We start from the raw sequence: 12,376 nt of genomic DNA on the forward strand, positions 1-12,376 counted from the left end.
TTTTTTTTTTTTTTTGAGACAGAGAGCGCGAGAGAGCGGGGGAGGGGGTGGGTAGGGAGGGACAGGGGGAGGAGGAGAGAGAATCATCTTAAGCCTGACTTGGGGCTCGATCTCACGACCCTGAGATCATGACCTGAGCAGAAATTAAGAGTCAGACACTTAACCGGCTGAGCCACCCTGGTGCCCGGGTTAATTAGTTCTTAAGTTCACATGAATGTACAACCATTTCTGCTACATTTTACTGTCTGGTCCACAAAGGTTCCAGAAAGATTTGTCCAGTACTTCACTGAAACTGGTCATTTATGTAAACCTTCGGGCTCCTTGGTAATGGGAGAAAAGTGGAGATAGATGGTCTGTTGAGGAAAAATATATTGAGGCTGAGGAACTATTGGGACATCCTTCTATATAAAAGAACTGTCGATTCCTATGTTTACCTTTGAGTTTACTCTATCGTAGATCACATTCCCTTCCTAACTAAAATTCTGTGGTGTAGTGAGTATGTATGAGTAGTCCTTATTTCCCATTAAAGGATGATGATGATCATGATGGTGGTGGTGGTGGTGAAAAAATATGTGTATATATTTCATTTAATCATGACAGTGAGCTTGTAGGATAGATGTTGCACACTGACCCTGGACCCCCACTAGTTTGGACATTCACAACTATTAGGCTGTCTTTGGTAGATAATGGAAACCATTAAAGAAGTGCAAGGTGGTAAACGTTAACTACTGTTCCACCATATCCCTATCAGGTTTTATGAAAGACCAAATTCTTCCATACATATAACCATTTATTAGCCATCAGGCACCAAAAATCCAACCTGTCTTGTTAGCTTGGCAACAATAAAAAGTTAGCTTCTCTATCTTTTCAGGTATTCTGAGCATCTCTGCATGAAAAGTTTGCCTGATGCAGTTACAGAATATTATTGGCTCATTAGAAACCCCAGGCAGTGACTTGTCTAGAATATGACTGCACCCACTTTATGGACACACCCTCTCCAATGATGGGGTCAAGGAGAGTGACCAGAAAGTCTGAGAGGAAGTGGAGCAATTAGGGAAGAAGGAATTGAAACAAGGTGGGACCTGGCACAAATTCATTCGGGCTGCTTGCCACGTATTCAGACTCCTTATCCTAAACTGGGTTTGATCAACTACTAAGAAATAGGTGTGACCTTTGGGACAGTTTAGCCCAGATTAACATATCCGCCATCCTTCTTTTTTTTTTTTTTTTCTTTTTTTTCTGGTGTTTAATTTTGTCTTGTTTCGTTTTGAGTATGGTATAGCATTACGGTTGAGCAAGACAGATTGCTTCTGGTCAGGCAGGTGCACCCCAGCCAATGTATCAGCGCTAAAGACTTCTGAACACTGGTCAAAACTGGTAAATTCCCTGAAAGGAAGAAGTTTGGTTCTCAGGGTGAATTGAAATTAGAACTTTTTTAAAGGCTGTTTTTATTTTAAAATGCTTTTGCCTGGGAGAGAGCACTATGTGGAATTAATACCTTTTTCTGTTTCCGCAGCACCATACAGGTTTACCTAATGTGGATGGGGAAATTATTTTTTGCCTTCTTTCCAAATGCCTATTAGGGAACACTTTCTTTCTGGGGCTTACCTCTGTGTGTTGATCAGACTGAGCAGTCCAAGGAGCTGTGGCCACTCCAGAGGGTGGATTCGTGTTGACACTTCTGCAGTAGTGTAAAGGATAATACTTTCAACAACTGATGCAGGTGTGCACACTTGCATCTCACTTTCAGTTTGGAAACCTGTTAGTGAGGCAGTAATTTCTGATTAGCTGCCCACAGATGGATATGGTCCTGAGTATGCTTGAACTCAATAGTCCACTTTGAAGGCATTTTTAAAGGTCAGTTAGCATCCATATTGTGTGCAAAAGTAGCATGTACCTATGCACATATGCACAGTATATATATATATATACATCAGTCTAGGTGAACATGGTATATATACATAGTATACAAATATTTATTTATATCTACATATATTATATACCAACTAAAAGATCATTCTCAGGCATTTATTTTAAGAATAAGCCCAAATCTGCTCTTACTTCATTTCAGGTTCCCCATGGATTCGAGAATATTTTATCCTTGGGGATGATCAAGTAAGAAAGATGTAAGAGCAAAGCTGAAGTGTCATTAATGACTGTGTAGCAGAGATCATTCAGGTGTGCTGAAATCTCTTCTGATCCCCTCCCTGGAGGACGGGTCGCTACACTGAACTTGGTGCTTGTCTCTGCCCTTGCCCTTTGATCAAAGACTGATCAACTGACCTTAAGAAGACATCGGATTTGGGAAACCCTCTGCTCTTCCATGGACCTCTGTGGTCTCCTGTGGTTCCTGTGCTGTCTTTAAGTCAATAACACAGCTCTGTCTTCTTCGGCTGCAAAAACTGAAGGTATATTGAATGTACCTGCTTCAGCACCACCATTGTGTCCCTGGGACGTGTTAACAGTGTGCATTTTTAAGGCTCCGAGGCAGTGAATATTTTTCATCTCCTAGCAGAGTACAGTCTGCTAATGAAATCGTTCAACATCTCCTCTGCTGCGTTGTTAGCTCTGTGTATGTGTGTAGAATTGATTCAGATTTGTAATTCATCAACTTTTACTAAACTGTCTTTGCCATTGATGAGAACAGTATCCTTTGCACGTGTAAGTTTCACTAATCCAAGAGGACCTATTATGCAATAGAGAGTCTCTCGGTTGATTTGAACATGATGTTACTCAGGCCCCAGGTCTAATCTTGATTACAACTCTTTCACTTTCTGTCCCATGGCTGAGCATCTCCATGCTTTGGCTGGTTGTCCTACAGTTGTCTTTTTGGCCTGGGGAGGGGCCAGTCGAGAATGTAGATGAACAAGTACAAATCAATCCCCAGAGCAAGGAAACAACAGCTAAAGTACGCAGTTCAAGCCTGGATCGTGGTTCAATTTTTCCCCAAGAAAAGACAAAGACACTTCTGTGTAGATGAAAACATGTTCGCATGGAACATTGCACGGTGGAGCGCGTGCACGCGTGCGATGGGTCTAAAGTGTCCTAATGAGTGTACATGTGTAAATGTGTCAGGGAGGAGGTAGACCTGTTACTGTGTTAATGATGACAGTAAAATATACCTATTAGTCACCATGGCCAGGTGCCGAGTGTTGTGCCCGCCGTAGGTTTATCCGTGCGACGCTTGACTATAAGGGTCACCCAAGCACTTCCAGAAGGGAAAGGTGAGGATTGATTTGTCAATGCCTAAGGGTCTCCCAACGTGTGGTCTACAACCGTGTTTGTCAGTGAGCTGTTTGGGCCTCGGCAGGAATTTTCCCACAGAAAGGATGTTCTAACTGGCAGGCTCCCAGGACCGCCCACAAATCCATTTAACCATAACAGAACTGATGAACACTGTCAGGGCTAGAGTTGGCTTCCAAGTGGGAAGTCAGCCTAGTATTAATAGCACAGTTCCAGCTGCCCTGTGGGCCCAGCGGACTTCTGATGGACCCGCCTGGGAACCAAGGCACTCTTTGTAACATTTATGGGAAATGGATTCCTCGGTGAGCGTGGTGGGAAGGGAATACTGTGGTGGCTTGAGAACCATGGCTGCCCATTTCTCCCTTCTACTCTAATCACTACCAGCACCGGCGTCCAGCAGGAAGAGACCAAGGAATCCTTCTCCCGCCTTCAGACCTGGGGAGAGCCTGCCCTAGTCCTGGTCCAACTCACTTGGGTTGGCTGTTCCCACGTACAGGATATTTGTAAGTTGGGTGTTTCTAGGTCACCTGTATTTAATTATGTGATATTGATATTTATTTTAACATGGTGGCTGTTGATCCAGGCCAAGTTATATTATAATTTAAGGTTTATTTTTGTCTTAACAACTTTTATTCATTTTGACTAATTTCAGCCCTGCTGATGTTCTTGTGCTTCTTTAGTGAGTTAAAGCCATTAGTTTTATGCAAATGGAAGGGTGTGCGTGGTTGCGCTAAAACATTCCATTTTCTGGTTACAGGAGGAAATGGGAGAAATGGGTGGTGCAGAGTGTGAGTGTATGTGTGTGTAGGATTGGACTATGACCCAAAGGTGTGTAATTTGAATATGACCTGAAGGTATGGTGTTCAGACCAAGACATGCTTTAAGGCATTAAAAATCATGGTTGTACTCAAGGGAGCTCTTCTTCACTAGTGTGTTTAGAAGTATTTCTGACCATTTTTTCTTTGGGCAAAGGTATTAGAATTAAAAGATTTTTCTCCTCTGGGAACTCTTTGAATAGGTTAATTTTTTAAAAAGGACTTTTAAAGACTAGATGGCAACCAGTAAATTATTTTCTGCTAATCCTAAGTAAATTTTTCTGTGATGTAAGTGCTGTATCCAAGGTATCTTATGGGGTGCACATGGCCCAAAGGGAAAATAATTTGTTTGGTAACTTGATTTTCTTCTTTTTTCCATTATTCACAGGTTGTCAAATTCATCCTGTCTGGGCAGTACAAATGTGGGAACTTGTAAATGAATAACAATTTTAAAGCATAAATCAACTGAAATGCGTATGAAACCTTGCTGGATTCTTAGGAGGTCTCCTGATATTTCTGAACCACACTTCTCTTTTCTAGGATTCTCATTTGGGACACAGTCATAAATGCAAAAGGAAGATTTCAGTACCAAATTACATTCATCTTTAAAATATTGGGCCTCTTCAGCCCCTCCCAAACATTGTAAAACTCTCTGGAGTTTGAACTGCTGAGACATGGACTATAACTCTTCTTCCAAAAGACTTGTTACGGAAAAACTACACTTTGGGGTTATGAGTATAGAATTACAACACACACAACTCACAATACTTAATAATCCTCTGTAGATAAGTCTAGATTGTCTCTACAACATCTCTTTATTTCATCCCGCCCCATAATTACGTATTTGGGGAGGTAAAAGTGAGTGCACAGGATTTTCAGAGTGGCAGATCTATTTGGAATCATTCTAACCCAATTGTTCATCTTGTCGGAGAGCGCAGTGGAGACCGAGGGGTTCGGTGACTCGGGCAAGGCTGCTGCTAGTGGGGGCGAAGCTGGGAGGGTGACAGGAAGCAACGGTGAGAAAGTCATGGCCTGTTGAAAGTTCTCTGTCTCCTGGGTTTACTTACATCTTTTCATTTCACCCTCACCACAGCTTTGCAAGGCAAGGGGCCATCTTCCACTTTTAGGAAGGAGAAAACGGAGGCATGGAAGGTTCTCTAGCTGCTCAAAGTCAATAGGCATTAAGAGGCAGAGCAAGAATTCGAATGCACACCTACCGATTCTGAAGATCTTCTGTCTCCTTTGTATCCTGCTAGCTCCCAGGCCTTAGGATAGCCTAAAGTCCAACACCATTCCTTCCTTATACATGTTTACAGATAACCAAGAGCATCTGTGTTTAAGCAACCACTCTGGTTACTGAATTTGCTGGATGATAGTCTAGGATGTTGGGTCTCCTTACCTTAGATTTTTCTCTTTTTTTTTTTTTTTTGAAGATTTTATTTATTTGACAGAGAGAGACACAGTGAGAGAGGGAACACAAGCAGGGGGAGTGGGAGAGGGAGGAGCAGGCTTCCCGCTGAGCAGGGAGCCTGATGCCGGGCTCGATCCCAGGACCCTGGGATCATGTCCTGAGCCGAAGGCAGACGCTTAACGACTGAGCCACCCAGGCGCCCCACCTTAGATTTTTCTGACAAAAATGGTTGTCCTTCTCCTCCTAGATTTAATAAGATTCCAAAATTTGTCTTCAATTAATGCTTCCTTTTCTTTTTTGGAAAATTTATACTTGGAAACGTCTAGTTCCTCTCTTTAGATCTAAAGAAGAGTATACTCCTTTCTCTCATTCAGTGATTCATTTATTCAATAAATATGTGTTGAATGCCTACTATGAGCAGACACTGTTTTGGGTTTTGGAGATACAGCTCTGAATGAAACAGATGCACATCCCTGCCCTGGGTGGTACTCCCATTCTGCCGTGTCAGGGGATAGCCAATAAAGAGCAGAAAATAAAGTAAGTGAGAAGGGACCACTGTCCTAGAAACAAAAAATAAAGAAATAAGGTAAAATATCAGGGAAAGGAGACACCAGAAAGATGAGGTGGGGGTTACTGAAAAAGGGCTTCACAGAGAGGGTGAATTTGGGAAGTGTTTGTTATCACATTATTGGTTCAGTGAAAAATGCTAGTAGGTGTCTATATTTTCAGAAAATCCCTTTCCAAAACCATGACACTCCAATCCCCACCAGTGGTCTCTGTCTCCATCCTCATGATACATCTTTCCATCCACCCTTTGTGGCAACCACTGTTATCCCTATAGTACAAAAAACAGGAATAAAATGGGTTGCCCACCAATCTGAGGGGGAGATGAATAGAGAGCAAGACAAGCATAGTGCCTGGTCTACTCTTCTCAAGCATCTAATTTATATTTACAGGGAAGGAGACTAAATCTCAAAGATGGTGAAGTGACTAGCCCAGAATCATACTGTGCTCATTATTTCATTTATCCAGCAAGTTCTGGATTGAGATCCTACAGTGGGCCAGGCCCCTGATATGGACCCAGGAGATTCCACAGGACTCACAGGAAATGGTCTCTGGTCTAGAGGCACAGAAGGGGACCTCTGACCCCGACCCAGTGCTCTTTCTCCTATACCACGATGGAGAACGCCTCTCTTTACCAGGCCCTGAGATGAATGAGAATAGTGTTCCCATTTATATTTCCCACTCTGCACTTCAAGTGTGTTGTGGGTTAAATGAGACCACATCAGCTGGCCTGAGAACCCAAATCACTATGCATATCATTGTTTATATGGGAAAGCACATTCAGATTTTCAACACCAACCATCTTTACAGGCCTTCAAACTGATGAGTGCCTAAGTTGGAAAATACGAGCCAAGATTGTTTAGGGCTCATTGAGGCAACCTCCGGCTACCCAACCTCCAAGATCTTGACGATCTCCTGGAGTAAACAACATCCTCTTCAGTCCTGAAGGCAGCATCAAATGAGATACAAATGAGTAGTAATAGCTTCCTCAAAATGGTATGGAAACTTTTCTTCTCTTCACTATGAAGACAAATGAATATTTTCCTTTAAGAAAAAGGTCCACGAATGCTGATCTGTGGAGAGTGCCTGCCAGCCATTCTGTACTTTCTCATAGTTCTCTAGGGCCATGGGGATCGACGAGGGGATTGCAGCTCATTTTAATCTGTGCTTATTACATTATCTAGGGGTGGGACTCACATTTCCATCCATGGCAGTAGCCGGCTAGTACCACAAATGCTTGTTGAATGGAGTGGAGTGGAAGCAAATGTTCTCTTGGCCATTGGGTGTGCTAGGAAGTAGCAAGTGTCATTTCCCCATCTTTTCCCCATGACAGGAATGCCATGGGCATTTCAGGTCCTATTCTATACTCTTGTCATCACCTGCCTGATTAGAATGCTATTGCTTAGGTAATAAGGACTTTGAATTTATATAAGCTTTCTAAGGAAACATGAGCTTGGATTGAACTACAGTGGATGCTCCACCGAAGTTCAAAGGAAATATGATTATGGTTGCCTTGGCAACCATAGCTCGGCACTGTTTTCTTACTGTTTTTGTATTTTCTGATCATTCTGAGGAAAAACGAAGGGATATCAGTAGGGTCTCATTTTCAATTTATGAGGCTGCTGGGAATGATACAACTTTATGTAGCTACAGAAGCTCCTTTTCTTAAAATTTCCCCAAACCCTGGAAAGGCCAGGCATGTGAAAGGAAGTAAAAATAGGCTGTTACTTATGTTAAAACATAAATGTCATCTTTACTCTTTATAAAGGTAATTATTTTTAAAGGACTGGAAAGGAGATCACCTTTATATTTCTCTCTAGCATACAACTATGACTTCTATATTTCTTTAAAAAGGGAAGAATTCTTGGTCAGTAAATTTCCATAATTATTTTTACATGTAATGCAGTTATTCAACTCCAAATAGCTGTACAGTTAAAATAGTTTTACTCTAGGAAAGGGCCAGTTTGAGAGATTGTCAAATGGTAACGTTTTAACAACATGTTAAATTATTGATCATCAACACACATCCTCTGTTAGGTCTCCTTTGTAGGCCACACCAGTTTTTGTTTTTTTTTAAAGAGGAAAAAGTGGTCATTAATATTTGAATCTTTATAATTGGTTTATTAGCATTAAAAGAAAAATAGGGAAGAAACGTCTATTATCACATGACAACAGTACAAAAAGTCATTAAAATTTTTCATTTTGTCTAATCACTTATTATTAAGTTTCTATGGGAAAATTTTATATGTTAGTACTCTAGGACAGGAGTTCAGAAGATGTTTTGTAAAGGGCCAGATGGTAAATATTTTAGGCTTTTGGCCGGGATTTGTTGTAGCTACTCAACTCTGATGTTGTAGCTGAAAGCATCCAGAGATAATATGTAAAGGAACAGAGCAGGCCGTGTTAAATTACTACTGTATTTACAGAAACAGACAACAGACTGGATTTGGCCCTTGGGTTGTAGTTTGCCCACTCCTACCCCAGGAGAAAAACTGTTCTGCTTACTTATCACAGCCCACACGTGAGTGTAGTGCTTCCAGCAAATTGGTTCTTGTAATTAATTAATTAAATAATTTTTAAAGTATGCTCCACGCCCAGCATGGATCCCAGTGCGGGGCTTGAATTCATGACCCTGAGATCAAGACCTGAGCTGAGATCAAGAGTCAGACATTTAACTGACTGAGCCACCCAGGCACCCCCAAAATTCGTTCTTTTAAAAGGTGCACCTAAAGGGCTGTCCTTACTACCTTTTGTGTTAAATGTCACAATTGCCGCCATATTGGTTTCTAGAGATAGAGAGGAGTACAGGAGGGGAGAAGCAGATATTTCATAATAGGTTGCTTAGTTTAAAAGCTGATAGAATATGTGACAAAAATAAACTCCTTACATGCAGGGCAAGTTCAACATTGATCTTGAGCGTCAAAGGCCTGTTGTCCGCTACCTACATATGCTGGCAATGTAAACAGAGCCAGGCACTGTGAGGTGGAGCCCCTTTGCCTCCAGCTGGCCTCTCCATCCCTATGGTCACCTGACACCAACCAAACCATGTCTTCTTTATTTTTCCTTCAGCGTATTCTCTGGTGCTTTGTTCAAACTGATTTTAACATATTCTTTTAGTTTTAATCAAATATTTCAAACATATAGAAAAGTATGAAAAATAGGGCTCCCTGCTCGGCGGGGAGTCTGCTTCTCCCTCTGACCCTCCTTCCTCTCATGCTCTCTGTCTCTCAAATAAATAAATCTTTAAAAAAAAAAAAAAGAAAAGTATGAAAAATAAAAACCTATATATCTGTTGTTCAGATTTAATAACCATTAACATTTGGTATTGTTTGCTTCAGATATTTTGATCTTTTATTTTTATTATTTATTTTAAGGTTTTATTTATTTATTTGTTTAGAGAGAGAGAGAGAGAGAGAGCATGAGCAGGGGGAGGGGCAGAGAGAGAGTGAGGAAGAATCTCAAGCAGCACTGAGCATGGAGTCTGACTCGGGACTCGGTCCCATGACCCTGAGATCATGACCTGAGCTGAAATCAAGAGTCGGACGCTTAACCCACTGAGCCACCCAGGCACCCCATGATCTTTTTGTTTTTTTAAAGAAATAATACATATGGACACAGTTGAAGCCTATACCAGACTTCTAATGTGTATGATTTTTCTACATTCTAACAATTTTTAAAGAGGTAATTTATCTTCAGATGTATTTGAATCCTCTCCTACTTACTAAAATGAGTTCTTGATAGCCAAAAGGGTAGAAAGATTAGGGATTTGATTTTAGATGTGCACATTATTGTTGGTGCACAGTATGACAGTTTGATCTGATCTGATACGGTTTTCTGTTCATCTGTTAAGTTGTTTTTTTTTTTTGACAGAGAGAGACACAGCAAAAGAGGAAACACAGGCGGGGGGAGTGGGAGAGGGAGAAGCAGGCTTCCCACAGAGCAGGGAGCCCAATGCGGGGCTCGATCCCAGGACCCTGGGACCATGACCTGAGCCGAAGGCAGACGCTTAACGACTGAGCCACCCAGGCGCCCTTTTTTCTTTTAAGATTTTTTTTTTTTCTGTCCATCTAGAACTAAATAACACTACCAGTTTACTCCCAAGAAAGACTTTGCAAATTCCCCACATCTCTTGCCTATTGTAAATGAGGTGTGCGTCCAAGAGACAGTAAATATAAATCATCCTAGCTCATTATAGAGGCCTGGATACAGTTTTCATTTGCATGGCAACTTTTTCAAATGCAGCATTTTTCTCTGCTGCCCTTAGCATAGTTAGTGCTTTGTGGGACACGTGCTTTTACAAATGTTCTCTCATTCGATCCTTGGGACATTCTGTGTGATAGTTAGAATAGAGAACATTGCACCCATCTCCCAGGTAAGGAAATTAAGGCACAGTGATGTCAATACAATGTTTGTAGGTCTTGGCTGCACCTCAGCAACACTTGGCGAGCTTTGAAAAAGTACCTATGGATTCCTGAGCCTACCCAGAGATCTGATACCACCAGGCTGGGATGGACCATGGGCATCAGCATTTTTAATGGATTCCACTCTGCAGCCAAGGTTGAGAATTCCCGGTGGACCAGTAAAAATGGGACATTTTTTTATTGCCACAGCTTGAGGGGGAGGGGGCGGTGCTCCTGGCACCTAGTGGATAGAGACCTGGGATGCTGCTAAAACATCCTGCAGCCTCCCTCTGACAGAGAATTATCCGGCCCCACATGCCAATAGCACTGAGGTGGAGAAACCCCCACTTAACCTGTACAGTGCTGGACTAAAGTCTCTCTGACTCTAAGCCATTGATCTTTCTTCAGACCCAAGCTGCTAGGTGATTCAAATTAGTCATCCTCTTATTATTGCTGCTAATAGCTTATATTTTAAATAGGTAATTCTTTGAAGCTAAAATGTTTACAATGACTTTTTAGTTCATCAGGAACCAGGTGATCTTGTGTCATAACCACACTAGGATAGGCAGAAATCTCACTTTTGTCAGAATACCAAAAGTAACACAAAACAAGCAAACAGACAAAAACAAACAAACAAACAAAACCCCCAAACCTCAAAGCATCAAAAAGAAGAAAAGAGCTATTTCTCAACTTCAGTGTATATATGTTTGATCCTAAATAAGAAACATGTATTATATAAAATATTGGTTCTCAAACTTGAGCATGCATTGAAATTCCCTGGAGGGTGTGTGAAAGCACAGACTGCTGGACCCCACCCTAAAATGTCTGATTCTGTAGGTCTGGGGTGGGGTGCAAGCACTTGCATTTCTAATAAGTTCTCATCTGAGACTGAAGCATCTGGCCCTGGGACCACTCTTTGCGGTTTACTGATGTGAAATATGTTTCCATAGTAGCTTTTCTTTTTTAAAGGTTTTATTTATGTATTTGACAGAGAGAGAAACACAGCGAGAGAGGGAACACAAGCAGGGGGAGTGGGAGAGGGAGAAGCAGGCTTCCCGCCGAGCAGGGAGCCCGTTGTGGGGCTGGATCCCAGGACCCTGGGATCATGACCTGAGCCGAAGGCAGACGCTCAACGACTGAGCCACCCAGGTGCCCCTCCATAGTAGCTTTTCAAAGGAATGTTAACCTTGGGGCTATCTATTGAAGTCACAAGCTAATACTTCTAAAAATGCCAATCTTACTTCTTCATAATATGCAAATAACTTAAAAATATGATTCATTAAGAACGACAAGGGTCTTGTTGCTCTACAATTATAATCAAGATAGACCTATGGGATGTTGCAGCAGCTACAGTGGGCTTCAGGGAAAGAACATGTGTACTGTTAAGAAAATACAACTCTCCACCTGATCAGAAACGAAAAGATGCCAGTTCACTGAGACATTTAAAAATGCATCTGGTCAGTGAGAGAGTTGATGTTTCCTATGGTACCTGATACACATTCTTCAAGTTAGAAGTAGATGCTTAGATGAAAAATGACGGGAACCAAATTTTTTCCTCACTTCGATACATTAACATATGATTGTGGAAGGGTGGATAGATAACTAAAATTTCAGCAAAATGTATTGCCTATCTATGCAATAACACACATAATTCCTGAACTAATTAGAGTATCAGCCCAGGCGGCCAAGTAATTATAAAGTATGGAATTGGAAACCTATTCTGGGTGTTTCAAGAATGAGTCAGTTATTCTTTCAGTCCATCAGCCAGTGACCCTTTACAGACAGCAGTGATTGAGATGGCATGTTCTGTGATTGTCCTACACTAGCCTAAAGTTAGATGTTATAGCATATTTTGTAGGTGAAAAATCTAAAGCTGAAAGTGGCAGAATTCAGGAGTACCCGTACCTTACTTTCTACAGTGAGAGCTCCAAGAAACTAGAATA

General features: G+C 41.5%; 1 protein-coding gene across 6 annotated transcripts in view; it reads left to right on the plus strand.

The window, feature by feature from the left end:
- Positions 1-12,376, plus strand: part of ARHGAP6 (Rho GTPase activating protein 6) — a 455,537-nt gene that overhangs the window by 277,982 nt on the left and 165,179 nt on the right. Inside the window, exon 1 of one of the 6 annotated variants that reach the window (XM_081809184.1) lies at positions 3,728-3,746. The exons of the other annotated variants lie outside the window; for them this stretch is intronic. The gene's annotated coding sequence lies outside the window, so the exon portion shown is untranslated. Of the gene's footprint in view, positions 1-3,727; positions 3,747-12,376 lie in introns of those variants that run through there. 6 annotated transcript variants of the gene reach the window in all.

This window comes from Leptonychotes weddellii, chromosome X (genome assembly GCF_054177405.1).
Source record: "Leptonychotes weddellii isolate Sample4059 chromosome X, ASM5417740v2, whole genome shotgun sequence".
Lineage (NCBI taxonomy): Eukaryota > Metazoa > Chordata > Mammalia > Carnivora > Phocidae > Leptonychotes > Leptonychotes weddellii.